The 18,390-nt window shown below is 35.1% G+C and overlaps 1 pseudogene; it reads right to left on the bottom strand.

Moving 5' to 3' along the window:
- Positions 1–3,510: 3,510 nt before the first annotated feature.
- Positions 3,511–3,626, bottom strand: LOC111740361 (annotated as a pseudogene).
- Positions 3,627–18,390: the final 14,764 nt, after the last annotated feature.

The raw sequence follows: 18,390 nt of genomic DNA on the forward strand, positions 1-18,390 counted from the left end.
ATCACAGCCAATCAGTATCATCAAACAGCTTTCTGTTTCTTGATATCTGCCTAAAGGCTCTGCCATAAACTATAGGCTAGAACTGGTGTCTTCAACAAAGGACAGTACCAAGAACTCTTCAAAGAACAGACCCCTCAGGATGGCCCCTACACCCACATGGCTTAGACAGCTCGAGGCTCTGCTAATGGAAAGGGCAGGATTTCCTGGACTCTTTTAGTCCAGAACCGGATGTAATACCTGAAAGCAGATCGCTGGCCCTAGATCCAAGGCAACAAGATCTGTTCACCAGAACTAAATGAGCTCACGACGGATATTAATTGTGGTTCTTTGTCTGAAATGTGGTTGGCATTATTTCAACTTTCTATCTTTAATAAATGTATTAGAAAACCCTTTCTCTTTCTTAATCCACCTTGAATTCTAATCTTAGAAGATTATGCTTTTACAAACTGAAATTAAACATTCAGAATGGTATCTGAGTCTCACTGACCCACTTGGAATTCAGAAGCAAATATTTTTACTGAGTCTTTTCACTTTCCATGGCAAAAAGTCATTTGCATAGGATCAATAAACTGTCCCCCATTTTTACTGGGATATAAATGCACTAATCAATGTTGAAACCATATTTCAGGATTCCTATTTAATTGAATATGGTAGCTCATCAATAAGTAATATATGTTGGGTGGATGCCCACAAAACCTTTCTAGAAAGCTGGTCTAGCACCTGCTTCCAAAGTCCAAGCCTTCCGGCTACTAATGAAGTTATTGACAGCAGGCCAGGGCCTTTAGCAAAGTTAAGAGCGGTCTGGAAGAAAAGATTTCACCTAAATTTATAGATGCTGCAGGTGAAATCTAGTGTTTGAGGATTTGTTTCTTAGCCTTAGTATGGAAGAGGTACTTAAAGAGAATTCGATAAGTCAACTCAAATTTTGTGGCCTTAGAAGTTGCTCATTATTGTATGGCCCTAGATTTGCAGAGCAAACTCCATGAGGTCTAGGCTAATTAACACTTTTGGTAAACACTTAGGAAAACAATCATATAAAACCTGTGTTCCAATAAGACTTCATTTACGAAACAGGTGATAAACTGGATTTGGTACACAAGCTAAGTTGTCAACCCCTAAAGTAAACATGGAAAGAGGCAAAAAGATGGGTGGAAAGTACTTTCAATAACATATGGAAACAAAGGCCACCCAGATTAAGGAAAGGAACTTAATTCATCTTACTATTTATTAGAAGTCTCAGATTTAGTGAAGTTACTTGTTTACTTGTAGGCTTTTGTCCCATAAAAATGCAAATAATTTTTATGTGTGGGAACAGATAACCCCAAGGATTAATCTTTCTTTTTTTTAAGTCCACAATCTTATCCAAACACTTTTTTTAAAAAATTAAATTGCCAATATACACCTAGCTTCTTAAAAGCTTTTCAAACTGGTCATTACATTGTACCGATATCCTTTATTAATTAATTAAAGAAAATCTTTTACATGTGTCCATTTGATATTTGCCTAAGAGGTATGGTTTTACATTTTGAAGTTGTATTTTAACAAACTATATGCTGATACAATAAGGCCAGTTTGAAAATTATAAGACATGGTTTCTCCTTCTACACCTGGCATGTCATGACCTGACTAACCACTTGGAACTTCAGGATCTTCATCTCTAAGCTAGGGGTGTTGGACCAAGATTCCAAACTCATCTTAAGTATTCTAAATCTGAAAGGTTTAGATAGATTAAATTTATTATTGAAATGGAATATTACTGAAAGAAAGAAACTTGAACATTCTGAAAAGAACTCAAACAGACTTGGACTATCTTAGGACTTTTTATTGCAGTTACGACTAAAGGGATCCATTCAAAATGAAAAAGCACTGTTTAAATGATCACTTTGCCAGGAGCAATTGCTCTTTAATTGAGCCATTTCTTCTACAGATAGATAACTTTTGACATACACATAGAATGATACAAGATTTATATCTCTCCTAGAGTTTTTTCTTGTCAAGGCATAAAATAGGGTCATTCTTTATCAGAGAACACATACAATGCTCAGATATGAAGTCTCTTCATGCTTTTCACACTGAGAGCAAAGTTGCTATAGCTCTGAAAAGGAATTTTGATCTAGTTTAAATTTAGACAAATGGAAAATTGTAAATAACTAAAAATTTTATCAAGATGGGCGTTGGAATGGTCTGTTAAGGATTATAAAGAGTTATTTATTCAAAGGATTTTAAAATGTAGTTTATAAAAGAAGAGACAGGCAAGATAATAATTAAAACAACATAGATTAAAGTATAACACCTACGATATTCATGACGCAGATAAACCATTTTGGGATTCCATCGATAATGAATTTGGTTGATATTTATTTTATGCAGCGATTGAAATTATTTTCTATATGAAGAAAATACAGGATATTGCAACATAGACCATCTTAAATCTAGGTATGAGTTAATTCTAACCTTGAAAATGAGATTTACCACAGGACATAATAGTTATCAGAGGAGGCCCCGTAGAAAGTTGGCCTCAGAATCAGAGTCATGGATTTATTATAAACCGATAATTTATTTATTTGGTTATCATGCAGCTGTGGTTAAATGGGAAAATTTCAAAGCTGCTCAGTTTGGAAATTCAGTTGTTCTATATAAACCCTTACAGAGTACCCTGTGGTAAAAGGTAAAAAATATGCCTGGTTAGACATAATCCAACGAGATGCATGGATAAAAGTGAAGTTTTTTTAATGGGATTAAATAAGATTTAATAACTATTTTTAAGACTAGAGACTACTTTCTAAATTTTCAAGTCTGGATTATATTACTTTTTATATTATATATAGCTAATTTGAACTACATAGTTTCTGAATAAATAATATTAACTATATTAAATTGATCCTTGTCATTTGTTGAGACGTGCTTTGTATTTTGTGTTAGTAAAGTTTTATACGTAAAAAGAATGTTTATATATGCTTAAAAAGAATAATTTTATTGGTTACAGGTTTCATGTAAATCCATTAGATTGATATTATAAATTCCATTGTTCAAATTCTCTATCCTTATTAATTTTGCCCAGTTTCTGAGAGAATTATGGTAAAGTCTCCCTATGATGTGAATTTGTCAGTTTCTCTTTGCTTTACATATGTTTATACTACTTTAGGTTGTGTTATTTAGGTACTTACAGGATCAGGATGGATATATCTTTCTGGTGAATGGTATGTTTAATCATTATTTAACAACCCTTTTAAATCTTAATTCTGCTTTGTGCTTTAAAATATATTTGCCTACTATGATTATTGCTATTCCAACTTTAAATTAGTAATTATCTACCTGTTATATATCAATGTACTAATTATACTTATTCCTTATTTAGTGATATGAATTTATTACTAAAATTCAATACATTGCAATAAAGAAACTCAGATCTAAATTGATAAAGTTACTTTTCCAAGGACACATGGAGTGTGATGGAACTGCAGACATATTTAAATATATATATATTTTTTGATTTGTTATTATTATTTATGCCTACAGCACCTGGTCTTCCTAGGTGGTCTCCCATCCAAGTACTAACCAGGCCCGACCCTGCTTAGTTTCTGAGATCAGACATCAGGCTTGTTCAGGGTGGCATGGCTGTAGACCATGGACTGTGGCTCCACTGGGGCACAAACCCAGGACCTTCTACATGTAAAGCAGACGTGCTAACCGCTACACTGGGGAACCACGTCCTTAAATATATTTAAATACTAGCAGCATAAAGTCTCATGAACTTGAATTTTACTTCCTGACTTGATCTTCTCCATTGCTTTTTTTTTTTTTTTTACCTCAGCAAGGGTCTTTGCTCTTTCCTGGTCCCTCAAAAGAAGAGATTTTAGTCTGAGTTCGCCAATTTATGGCTGCCAACTGGAGAATTCTGTCATATTCTACAAGATCAGAAACTTGGCCAAATCAAATCTAGACCTATCAGGGAAGTTTTCCCCCCAACCATGCCTCTTTTCAATGCCAGTGTCTTTCATGCTTTTATTTTAGTTTAGTTTTCTGTTTTGGATTCTGTCTGATAAAGTAGCTTCAAGTACATTTAGCTGATAATCCAAGATGAATCTTTTCCTTTGAAATTGGCTAGGGGAAAACATTGCTGAACAATTTTGATGCTCTAACTAGCTATATTGTCAAGATCAATAGGGGGAAAATATTTAAAAGTCACCCCACAGCAATTTTCCAATTAAATTTTTAAAAATACATGGAATATACCTGATTGCTTGTGTGCAGATATATATTTTATGTCTGGATGCTGATAAGATGACAAGACTTCAAAAGTGTTTAGATGTGAGCCACTGTAAGTATCAATGAACTACCTTTTCCATCAATTAACTTTCTTCTTCAACTTGAGCCTGAACCCTGTGCTGGGCACTGTAAAGTGCCATGTTCATCTCATTGAACTTTTCAAGTTGTGTTTGACAGGGTAAATCCAGTAAGCAATCCTGCCAAGGCACATGTGTCTAACCTCCTTGGAGGTGGTCATCCCAGTCTAGCATTCCCTGGAAGGGACAAGACCTTAATTAATCCCCCATCAACCACCATGTTGGTGGTTTCTGAGGCAACGATCAAAAATCTACCACAAATGCATCTAACAAAGCTCCTAATTGAGACTTGGTCTTTAGAAGATTCAGGAACAATGCTCTCTCTTTCCACTGTCTGTGGGAGTAGCTGTTCTTTCTCCCTCAACATGCGTGATATAGGATCACCAAAAGAATTTCAGGAAAGGGACACAGGAGTGATAAATAGGTCAGTAGTTGTTTATTTGACTACATATTCCAAGGAGTGAATTTATAAAGTTGTAACACTTTATAAGTCAACACATATAAGTCAACAACACTTGATGACCATGGATGCTTAAGATATTGTCATAGACACTCAACATGTTACCTTATTTTTTTGAAAACTCTGTAAAGAAAAGCTCATTGTTCTAAAAATTCTGTAAAGTTTTATCAAGGGAATAAAATGCTCAAGACGTCAAGGTTTAGGAATAACACAATAGCTTTAAATTGTAGCAGGTTAGCACGAAGTCTGCCCTCTTTCTGTCATAGGACACTGCCACTCACTACTGAGCTGCCTCTTGTACTTTGATCCCTGATGATACGTCACTGTTTCACACACACAAAAAAAATCACCAAAAAAAGTCACCAAGTCATTCTTTATCATGGCACTCTCTTCTAATTTTCGAGTTAGTCCCTATCAGATATATTCCAGTTTATTTAATTTGTAATAAGTTACATAATGAATTGAAAAGAATTTTAATAGTAATGTGTTTGGTTTATAATAGTTGTTTGTTGCCTGTTTCCCTTCACAAAATAATGAAAACCATGAGTGGTGGGACATACCTTGTTAACTGTCTAATTTCTATATCTGGTATATAGTAAAGAATCAATAATATTTATTAAAGAAAGATAATCCCAAAATATTAAATGCCTGGGTCCATAAAATTTTACACTGATTCCAAAGTGTCACTTGCAATTATTATATTATATTTTTAGGAATAGCAAAGCTCATTTGTAACTTAAACACCAATGGAATCATGATTAATATTTACCAACAGTTTCCTTAGAGTTTTTAACTTCTCTCTAGAATAAAAGACATAAGTGGAAGAGAATGAGAGTATATTTACGGTGTCCCTTGTTCACATCAGTTACAGTTGTGTGAACCAGAAGGGACAATTAAAACAATGTTTTAGATAAACCTGCTTATCAATAATGCATGGCATACATTTCATATTGTTAATTGGCCTTTTCTACTCAAAGGCTAAATCTCATATATTTAAAAGCTTTCTGCAGTACCTATAAATGTATTTCTTAATAAGTGAAAGCAGTTTCTGGAAACAAAACCATTGCTTTTGAGAAAGGCTTCTTCTCAAAACCATATGAAGAATAGTTTACACCTTTTGCCAAACTCAAAAATAATAATAATAATAATAATAATAAATAATAATACATAACTTATCTTTCCTGGTTCACACAACTGTAGCTGATGTGGACATGACATGCCACTAATATGATCTCTTTGCTTTCCCTTTAAGTCTTTTATTTAACATAAAAATGTTAAATAAAATCATAATTAGATTTCAAAGAAATTCTCAAGTTAGATATAATTCCTATTTATCGTGGCTTGTATATGTGACCTACAGGTTCTTAAAAACTTGCATGAGCATTGTAATTACCTTTCAGGACAGATGAAGAAGGACTATTTGTCATTTCTTTACATTTGTTTCTTTATCCTTTCAACAAACACTCCGAACTTCTCACAAGTCTACCATATGAACTTCTCACAAGTCTACCATATGAACTTCTCACAAGTCTACCCCCAGCTGACTAACTGCATTTTCTGGGGCTTCTACTAGGAGACATCTTTTCTTACCCAAAGCATAGGTACTCAGAAAACCAAACTAAAAGCAAACTGAGATGTCAGAACAAGTTTTCCAATGCTCCTCTTCGTCCTTTGCATCAGCTCCTTCCAGGTGGTGTTAAGAATGTAAAAGCTATTTTTTCCCATCTCTTTCTTAAATGTCTTACTAAGCACCCTATTCATGTGAAAAGTTATGTATTTTAGAAAAAAATAAAACAAAACAAAACACTGCTGAGGGTGAAATCAGTGTGACCAGATGGGCTATTTGCCGAATCTCTTTTAAATAAAAATGTGTATGTTAAAATTTATATTTTAGATATATCTACTTTACTATTACTCATTAAATCTAGATAATAATGATATTCACCTGGATCTCCTGGGCAACGAGATTTTTCAAGGCCTAAGGGATTATCCTCAGGGATAAAATTACCAGATAATCACTACTTTCATACTTTAACAAATTAGTTTTAGCTTTTGCATTTTATTCTTTAGCTTAAGCCCACTTATTTTCCAGCAATCCCAGACTTCTGCTGCGCATTGTTTCTGTTGTCTTCTGTCAATTAGCTCTAGCAAGTAGACTTAATTTTAGGACATGGATTCAGGAAGAAAGTTTATATTCTGATAATATCAAATTCTGAATGAGATCTATGTTGTTGAGAATTTTTTCCCTTACCATCATTGAATTCAATAAATCCTTAGACTCAACATATAATGAAGATATTTTAAAATTATTTATGGTGAGACGTGTATAATGAGCATGACATAAAGTTGAAGTCTAAGACTGTAAAACACATGCTGGGCAAAAATTTTCAAAACTAAGTATTATTTGAAGAATTGAGTCATCTTTCCAGACTTGGATTATAGAAAATTTTTTTAAAAGCGAGAGGAACCTTTATTAACACAAAGTTTATGGGGTTGTAGTATGTTGTTATATCAACGAAAAATGTAAAAAATTACTTTTGCTTCTCACAATAATGAAAGTTTATTACTACCACCAATCTGATTTCCCTAACTTCCTCCAAAAGCAAGACATTATCTTCAAAAAAGATTTTCTCTGCTTAACATATATAGCAACCTTAACATATTATTTTTACATACTTATATTCATTTACACTTAAAAACGTTGCGAATTAATCGTTAAGATCATTTGTAATTTTTGTTACATATTTTAAAATGTAGCATATTTCTATAGTAAATATTCAATCAAATGTTCAAAATATTAAAAATATGAAACAATAAAATAAGACTCAATCCTCCCTCCCTCATCTCCTCTCCCTCTTCTATAAAACAGTTTTAAGGAGAACTATAGGTATATTTTTAAAAGTTTAATACTTAAAGAATTTGAAATTTCATTTAGAGTAAATCCATATATCAAATATAATATACTTAAATCATATAATTTTTGAACCATTAAAAGTATTTTTACATTTTTTTAATTTTTATTAAAGTCACATTTTTTAATATTGATGCCTTGCTTTGAGTCATACTTTTATATTTTCTTTCCTAAAATAAATTGTCACTGTTAAATTTTCCTATAAGTTGACCATTAATATTTCTCAACATTTTATTCATTTTTAAATGTGTTTACCTATTACATTTTGGTATAAGACATCTAAATTTGATCTAATTTCTAAAGTAATAATCTAACAATTTGACAAGGTTTTAAAGTTTTCAAAGAGTTTTTAACACATGATATTGGCATCAAGGCCCTAAAAAAAGCCTTCGATTGACTTGTAAAATACTTAGAGAGAATGTCTTGTTTTCTCTGTAGACTCACTTTCCTTTGGGTTTTCTAATAGCAAACTAGTCACTTATCAACCAGATTTATTATTGAACAGGAAAGGATGTCTTAGATTATTAGTTGTTTTAAATGTTTCTGTGTGTAATCCACTAATTGTAGTATTGAGTGTAGTATGCTCAAGAGAAAGCAAACTAGATTTTTCTTCAACACTGAGAGGTACAAATGGTTTAACCGTTTTCTGGCAGCCCACATTTATGATAAGCAGAAATAAAGAAAGCATAAAAAGACTCCTACACTGCACCGCAGCAATGATCAGAAAGGACAATCTTTGAGCTTTGAAAACAGAAAGCAGAAAGCAAACAAGCAAGCAGTCTGCAGCCCTGAGCAAAATTTCTTTCCCATCAAAACTCTGCTGCAAAACCAGCTTCTCCTCTTGCAAACACACAGGCTAGAAGAGGGAACCACAGCCACTCCAAAGTGGAGTTTCAGGCCGTCATTAGCGGTTTCTGTCACCGTCTTGGCGCTTTTCCCTCATGAATGAAATATGCAAATGGCATCTCACATTGGCTCTTTTAATGAGGAAGAAGAAGGTCAAGAGACACAACTAACACAGCCAGCACATTAGAGATTTGTGACCGATGTACTTACACCTCCAAATGCCTTCAGATTTCAGCCTCTGGAAATATCTAGCCCATTTCCTTATGATACTGTTGCTTCCATCGGCTGTGGAAATTAACATAAAATAATATAGTAATCCAACAAGTGCTAGACAGCATTCCAGAGCATCAGATTAAGTGAACACTAAAGGCACATTGACGGTGTACAAAATCTGAATGGTAAACAGCAAGTAAATACCTTCCAATCGACCAGAAGGGGGAAGGATGCTGAGCTGCTACAGCTGCTGCTTGCTCTCTTGTGTAACAGCAAAGGCTGCTCAATCCTGCTGACAAGCTGTGTGAATAGTGGCCGCCTATGGGCGTCTGGGCGGTCCTAGTGCCTGCTGCAGGTTAACACACAAGGTAACTGAAGGACCTCCCTATTTCTTGTGATACTTCTACAGTGTGTTACCAAGGGTTTCAGGGACTGCAGCTTGTTAAACATCAGAGCAGTGAGGTTTGAGTTTGGGAAAAGTGATTAGTAAACAGGATTTGTTAATGTTTTCAGTCCTGTTGAAACCAAAAAGGATTATGGATGATCTTGTTAAATAAATAGTGCTTTTAGAAAAAAATAATAATAATGTGCATATCTATTATATTGACTGCAATCAGTTTATTTCGTTTTTTCCCCCACATTTAAAATGTAAAAGGGAAAAAAGAATAAAGAAGTAAGGGATGTTTAAAAGTTTGATTATCCTTTCTGACATTTGCAAACAGTGTTTGTTAAAGGCTTAAAAACTTTGCTTAGCATATTTTGTCCATAAATCTCAAAATACATGAAAAAAAAAAAAAGAAAAAAGAAAAAGAAAAAACCGAGACCTCCAGATTTTCTCTAGGAGAGGCAAAATGTACCAGACTCACTATAAATGCCTCCCTTCACTTTCTCTATTAAATCTCCTCCCCTTTTTCCCTTTGTAACACCTTTTCCCACATAACATTTATGTATTTTTTTAATGTATTGTCTAACTCTCCAACTGCAAGTAACCTCTATGAGGGAATGTGTTCTAGTTACATTGACAGAGTAATACTTTGATAGCCTAGAAGATTGCTCAGCACATAGTAGGCCTTCAGCAAATATTTGTGAAAAGAATGAGCTGCACACTAAGCTGACAAATTATACTAAAGAAAACACATACAGAAGTTAATCTCTTACCTGATTAAATTCAATTAACAGATTTCTCTGAGAAGCCATTTTATTTAAAGGACTGCGTTAAGTAAACATTTGCCTTTATATAACTTATAATTTAAATGTAGAGAAAGGATATTAATATGTGTGTGTAATCAAACAATTATGTGTACATATCATATTAGCTACAAGACAGTGAACACTATAAGTCAGGATGTACTATATTTTCTAGGAGCTTCTATGTTTGACATTATGGGTGTGGTATTGAACTGGGGGATTGGGTTTGAGAATTCAACACTGATCTCTTCTCCCCACCCCACCTGAATATATATACATTTGGTCGGCAGTAAGCAGAATGGTTCGTAAGGGCCCAGAATCTAGAAAGTTAACTCCAGTAAGATTTGTTAGCCAAGTAAATACAGACACTAACACAGGTAAAGAGAGGGAAGGCAAGTAAGTGGGTGCTGCAGGCCCTGGATCAAAGCCTCACATAGTCAGAGAGTCAGCAGGAAAGAGGGCAGCATCCACCCAGAGGTAGCTGCTTTCCTGAGCAAGAAAGGGCTTCTCATACCTAGGTGTATGGGCTCACCCTATGTAGGTGAGATATGGCAACCAGTAGTAGGGTAGACTGGCCAGTAACAAGGTATGTGATAAGGCTGACGTTCTGAGATTCAGAGGCCAAGAGGGAAAAGAGAGGCCAAAAATCTTCTCAAGGCAGGATTTTCTCATAGGAAAAGTACAGACCCAGAAGGGCACAGGGTCAGGCGGAGCCCAACAGTGAGGGGCACTGATATTTTTTAAGGTCTAAGCATTGAGAAGTCACTCAGCTGGGTTGAGCCCAAGTCACATGTGGGTCACGCAGCTGTGGCTGTGGATGAGGAAGAAGTGCGTGGAGAGGGAGCCACACTGGTCATTAGTCAAGTTCAGCCAGAGTAATTTTGCCTCAGTGGAAGACAAATTGCTTTCTTGAGCCCACAAATTGTGATCCACTTATCTATTGACTTTCTTTTCAATTCTTCATGTTTTCTGAAATGAGTTCTGTTTGAAAAAGGAAAAATTGACCAGCAGGAAAAGGTATTAATGTACCTTCCAGAGATGCTGATAAGTACACTAGGTACATGGACTAGACTGTGGCAGAGGGAGGCTGTGACCAGCGTGAGTGGAAGGCAGTGCCCTCCTATCAAGCATCTCTCTGTAGCCACTGATCTTTCTGAATGTTGGAGACCCTCCTAGGGAATGACCACTATGTCCATGGCTGGGCCTCAGAAATACACTGACATGTCATCGGTGCAATGACTCCAGGAGGAGGGAGAAAGAGTAGGGCTGCTAAGAGACATGTCACCACACAAATAGAGATAGAGATAGAGATAAACCTAGATAGATAATAGATGATAGATAGATGATTTATAGATAGATACATACATATCAAAAACACTCAAACAATATGTAAAACAATCTTGATCTAGTGGATATAGAGAAACAGAGAATGTAACTTCTTCTCATACAAATATAGAGCATTTATCAAAATTAATAATGCACTACTTCATAAAGCAAATTACAAAAACTTGTAAAGAATCAGTATCACGTAGACCATGTTCTCTGACCAAAGTGAAATTGCATATGTCAGTGGCAAAATGATAAATAAAACATTCCAATACAGTTGACAAATAAAATCACACTTCAAAATAATTTATGGGCTAAAGTTGAAATTAATAAAGATATTAAAAATAATTATGAATGTATAATCATAAAAATACTATATATAGGAGGCTATGAAAGCATACTTAAAAATAAATTTATAGTCTTAAGTTTTTATATTAGAGAAGAAATCAATGAAATAGAAAACAAATCTATACTAAATATATATACACATATATATACACACAATATCAAGAATCAACAAAACCAAAAGCATCCTTTTGGAAAAAGTTAATGAGATAAATATTTGGCTGGAGTGCTTAAATACAAGGAGAGAATGAACAGAAACCTTCTGGTAACACTTTAGAAAAAAGTTTTTCTGTTTTTGAGAAAGTTATAAATCTATCCTGTAACCCAGCCACAACACTCGTAGGTATTTGTACAAGAAAGGTGACAACTATAAAAGACTTATATAAATTTTTATAGCCACTTTAGTCGCAATGATTGAAAATAGAAAACAGCCCAAATGTCCATCAATAGATGAATGGATAAAAACAATTGTGGTATATCTATCCAGTGAATACTACTCAGCAATAATAAAGAATTACCTATTGATACCTGCAACAACATAGATGAATCTCAAAATCATTATGCTGAATTTTGTAAAAAGCCAGACAAAAAAACGGTGCGTATTATACGATTTCATTTCTAAAAACTGCTAAGGGATATAAATTAATCTATAGTTCCAGAAATCAGATCAATGGTTGCATGGAGACAGGGTAGAAGACAGGATGGATTACAAAGGAGCAAGAGACTGTTGGGAATGATGGCTGATGGATATATTCATTATTTTGATTGTGATAACATTTTCACCGTGTTATCACAACAGGATCAGACTGTAAAAGATCTATTGGGGTGAAAATTTGTGAGGGAAATGGGAAGGAGAGACAGAGGAGGCTGGGGGAGCCAAGAGACCACAGGGCAGAACTGACCCAGGTGGAGAGGCAGGACGATAAGGGAAGCAGGATGGAAAACAGAGGCCTTGGACTGGAGTGTAACTCTAAGAAATCTTGGCAAAATTGACAGTGAGTTCTCTGGTCCCGTCAGTAGAGTCCTGCATCTTGCAGGAATAGGCCGGCCTTAGTTCTGCGCCACACCAAGGAGTAGCCTGTGGGAAGTGTGACCTGGGCCCAAATGCAGAGACGAATTTCAGAACAAAGCAGTGAGCGGTGTTAGTCAATTACTCTTCCAGCAGAATATCTGAGAAGTATATTCCCATGGCTGCCCCCTCATCAAATTAGATGCTTCAAATATCTACAAACTTATATGTCAATTATGCCTTGATAAGATTATAAAAACAAGAAAGACATGATGACAGATAATACAGAGGTTAATAAACATAACAAGAGAAACTATGGCTAACTTTATGCCAGTGGATTTAGAAGCTTAGAAATGTACAAATTCCTAAAACAAAAAGAATGTAATTTATCAAAACTGATTCAAAGGAAACAGAAAGTCTGATTAATTCTCTCATTATGAAAAAAATTAAAACGAACAAATACCTTATAATCTGGTAATCCTGTTCATGGAATGATACCCATAACAAATCTAATGGCAGCAATATTTGAGTAATAAAAACCTGAAACGTTTAAATAGACATGAAAAAGAGACAAGATAAACCAATTGTGCTTTATTTACACAAAGAATATACAGCAGTAAAAATGTATAACCTTAAACTACATACAACCAAATTTTGGAAACATAGCTAAAGAGTAAATCCCAGAAGACTAAACATGATAGTTTTTATAGAGATTTAAAAAATAGCAGAATTAAACAATATGTTGTTTAAGCCTACATGCAAATGCGATAAAACTATATATTTTAAAAGGCAAGAAATTCATAATTAGTCTGTAACCACTTCTGAGATGGGGATGAAGCATGACATATAATCTATGAGTACTGATTTAATTTTGAGGTTTATGGGCATTGATTAAATCATTATGCTTTTTACCTTACATATGTCTAGTGTTAATCCTTTGGATGTAGCAAATAATATGTATCTTCTTAAAAGAGAAGTAAAAGAGAGAAAAATTCTATTCCACACAGAGGGAATAGATCCTGTTCTGATCCCCTTGGCTCACAAATATTTTCAGGCCTCCTAAAAATAAAATCATGAGGCTAAAGTAAATTTCCTGTATAAGGCTTTTGAAACATGTAGCCAAACTGCCTCCGGAAGATTGCACCAATTGACATCACCGTCACTATTCACAATAGAACTTCTGGATGAAACGTCTCCATTACTACATACACATCCTTACCTCCTGCTTTTGACCATTTACTCTTGGTGGTCATTAAGGACCTCTTAGTCACAATATTCATGACTTATTTTCAGTCTTCCTTGACCTCTCTCGGGCCTTTTTCCTTGGACCCGAGGCCCTCCAGTTTTCTTTTTCATCTCCGCAGACTCTATATACTCCTTCTTCCTCTTAGCTGTTGTTCTTCCTCCAGTATCTTCCTGGTGGACATTTCCCAAGAACAGGCCTGGACTCTTGCCTAAGCTGTCTTTTCTCTCAGCATTTACATTTGATCTCTTTTCTCACATCCAGCTTCATAACATCCTGCCCCCGGTGCTTGCCTTCATTTTGGCATATTTGACCTCATCCTAGAATGCTGAAGTTGCCTCCTTACTGGTCTACTTCTTATAGTTACATCTTCCTCAACTTCTTTTACATACCCCTGGCAAATTCTTTTCTTTTTAAAAGTTATAATTATATTAATTTCCTGCTTGTAAATCTGTAATGAATTTACTTTGCTTACAGGATAAAGTTAAAATCCCTTTCGCTGTTATTTAATACTCTTCAAACTGGCCCCAATTTACCTTCCAGGACCTAATTGCCTCAATTAGATTGTTTTCCAAACTGTTGGCTTTAAAAAATTGAACTATTCCCGGTTCTCCAATCATGGGTTTTTAAACCCTTATATATTTTTGGCAAGTTCTATATGTATAATGTCTTCTTAACATTTACTCTAATGCCCTCTGCCCAACCCTTCAAGTAAGTCATACCAATTCATGTAGCTTCTTTTGCAAAGTTTTGCTTCATCCCATTAGCCAGAAAATGTATCTGCTTCCTATGAACTCTCTATAGTAATTATGTATTTATCTGTACCTGCCATATGATACTTAAACTTTCTACATAATGACTTCTGAAAGTATTGTATTTTGCTACTTGTTTTACACTAAATTACTGCATGTGTTGAACCATTTTTTTCTTTGAATCCTCATTGTGCCATCCACAAAATAAAGAGGCTATTATTGAATGAATGACTGCATGAATAAACTGATCATTAACCCAATAGAGGAAAGAGAGATTTGAGATAGTTCAGTACCTTATGATTCATCTAACATTGGAATGAAAACCTGAGAATTACAGATTCAGGCTTTCCAGTAGTATTACATAACCAACAAGGTGAAGGTAACAACAATTAACCCCCCAAAAAAAAATACTATTAGGCACTATATATATATATACCTCATAATACATTAAGATATAATACTGATACATCAAGCCAACCAAGGATGAATCTGTTTATTTCTAATTAGATTTCACAAGAGTCATTACTGCTGACCCATTTCACTGAATAGGTGGTGAGCAGTGTGGGTGTGTGGCGTGGTACTTACCAATTCAATCTGAGAAGCAGATGAAGAAGCAGTACTTAAGCTCAAGGACACTTTCCAGATTGAAAACAATAAAGACTTCTCCTTATTTCCTGGTTCATTACATTAGACACAATCTAGAAGTCGGGTTTTGTTTTGTCCTCTCTCTATCGTGTTAAAGATTTGTTTACTCAAAAAATTCCAGATGACAGAGGGACAAGAACAGTATACCATTCATAGTTAATACTATTTATACAATGTAAGTATATCAGATGATAAAAAAGTATTCGTTATTGTAGGAAGTAAAAACATTTCCCAGCATAGTACATTAGCATATCCATGTATGTTTTGCTGAACATTAGCTTTATCTAGATTCTTCTGTAAGATGGGGAGAAAATACGATGCTCCGCCTCTGAGCATCGTATTCTGTGTCACCATGTGTAGAGAATGGAGAGCAACATTTCAGACATACTGAAACTGCCACCGAAAAGCCTTCATTGCGTTGCGTGACAGCCACCAAAAGTTCTGTGTTAGAAGACCTCCCAGAACATCTTCCTCCTTACCCAAAACTGAACTCACATCGCTCAGGGGCTTAAATGGAGCATGTGTGCCCGGAAGGACCTGAATCAGCAGCTTGGGAATTAAATCTTGGTAGAAGCTATTGATCTGTAAAGGAGGTCTTTGATAGGAAAAATACACTATTTTTGTTTTAAAATGGCTAAAGAGTCCTGGTCTTCTGCAGTGAAGTAGATACAATGTCCTGCTCAGGGTCATAAATGAATGAATTTATGAAGTTCTTCCTGTTTCAGTGACTCTGTCAGCAACGGCCACATATTTTGCACCAGTTTTTCCATTACTCGTTTTTACATTTATGTTTACAATAGTGTAATTTTAGCAACTTTTCTGAGAATCATGATTAACTCACCTTCTCTTTCGTAGTTATCAAGCCAGAAAGCACTTTTTACGAATATCTGTTCTCTCGAGGTTGTGTTCCCTTATTTCCCTCATCCTTCCAAAAATCTTTACTATGCTACCAAAAATCTTTACTATGCTACTTCCTTGGTCAAAAAAAATGTGCTGATTAAATTATAATAATGTCATGCTAGAGCATAAAAAGATCATAGAAATAATTTAGTCCAATCCCTTCATTTTACAGTTATTAAAATTGATGACTATAGAGATTTAATAGTTTAAGGTCACTGCATTTGCTTGGGTTTTCCCAGCAAACAGAGCCTGAGGCAAAGCTTATATACTAATTATTTATCGAGAGGAAAAACTCAGGCTGGTGAAAGTAAGAGAAGAGGGAAGTGAGGTAGGGAAGGGTGGAAAGCAGATATACAATGATCCACACATTGTACATCAGCGGGGCATTGATTCCTAAGCTCCAAGACATAGAGCTGGTTGCTCTGCAGATACATGAGCTGAGCCTAGCAAGACAGCTTTAGACATCTGTACTACGCCTCAAAACCGTCTGTCAGAGAGAAAAGGAAGAGAGAATTTACCTTCTGGGTCCTCCTTGTTCCTTTTTCTGTCACTTAAGTATACCTGGTGGAGAGTCCAATCAAATCCCATGCCCTGTGGCATGCTGCCTAGAGGTGTTAATAGGAGCCAGAGATTGTGGGTGAGGTGCCTGCTGGTAAGCCTCATGGGGCAGAAACGTGAGAACTCAAATGGGCTTGGTTGCTGCTGTAATTGTCAGAACAGAACAAGCAGCTGGATATTTTGGAGACAGGTAAGCCCTAGAGACAACTGAAGATGGGTCCAATGTTGTCACATACCTCCATAGTAGCAAAATTAAGACTATAGCCAATACCCTTATACTAAATTTAATGTTCAAATAATAGCCAAATTTCTCAACCTGTCTTTCAAGATTCTCCGTACTCTAAATTTACTTTAGTCGGCTTATTGCCAACTCAAGTACTTTGTGAGAATTAACATCTGCATCTAAACAACTCAACGGTTGGGACTGAGAACTGAGAACACTTGTGTCAACATGACTTGAGAGTTTATTCCAGGAAATTCTTGCCTAGATAGATAAGAATGTAAGCCAGTTTTTTTGTTTTGTTTTGTTTTGTTTTGTTTTTTAAGTCAGTGTTTGCTTTAGAAAATTCTTGAAAACCTCTTTGTTCAAGAAAAAGTTTTCTCCTCTGGGAAAACAGCTTGCTTTTCAAATAAGTTTGCATACAAACAATTATCTTCAAAATCCTTCCTCAATCTTAAACATTTGTTTCACAAATTTGCCCAATTCCAATCATCCACCTTGAAGGACCTGCTTTAAACCATTTGAGATAAATATTTAATTGACTTAGTGACACCTCTCCCTTCCCTCCCACCCCCGCCCCCGAAAAAACATCAGGAGATAGGCAATTCATTTATTTCACTGTGGTTTAGGTACAAATGATCAACTGATTTCACACAAATAAGGAAATCATAGCATAAATTCCCAAAATAAAGTCAGAAAAGACCACATACAGAAAAAGTAAGATCAATCATCTATTTAATTCTAAAGATTCAAAATTCCATAATATAAATTAAAAGAAAACATATCTATTTAGAATTATATGAATACCACCCAATTTGTCCCCATTTTATTGCATAAATCCATATATTTTAAACTGCTTTCCTCTCTGTTTGTAAAACAGTGTGAAATTTTTCCTCAAAAGTGGATTAAATTGAATGTCATTCAGTTCAATGAAAGCTTTAGGCTTAGAATTATCCTATCACATCTGTAGGTTAATTTAGTGCAGACTCCACCATGATGATTTGATAATTGCAGAAACCGGAGAAGCATCTTCTCTGACAGACCTTCAGCAATGCCTGCTAAAGTAGTGCCCAGACTACAGTGTTAGGAAACAGCTTTTCTCTAGCAACACTTCTCTGGCCACTGAAAGGCACGTGTATTAATGTGCCACCAAAACAGCCTTTAAAAACATGGTTTCAAAATAGGTAAGCAAAGGTAGAATCATAGTGAGCAAGCTAAGGAGAAAGTATGCTAAAATCTCAAGGATGCAGTATGGTTTCTTAGATAGATCCTTCCATCTTCAGGTCCCATTCCCTGTTATTCTGAGAAAAGCTTAGAATAATTTTTCAACAACAGTAATAACCAAAGATTTATTAAAAGTATTTCTCCCTTATTTACATTTTTTAAATCATGCAACTTAGGAACATGCTAAATATAAAACGAATGGCT

Source organism: Pteropus vampyrus, unplaced genomic scaffold (genome assembly GCF_000151845.1).
Source record: "Pteropus vampyrus isolate Shadow unplaced genomic scaffold, Pvam_2.0 Scaffold62, whole genome shotgun sequence".
In the NCBI taxonomy this organism is placed as follows: domain Eukaryota; kingdom Metazoa; phylum Chordata; class Mammalia; order Chiroptera; family Pteropodidae; genus Pteropus; species Pteropus vampyrus.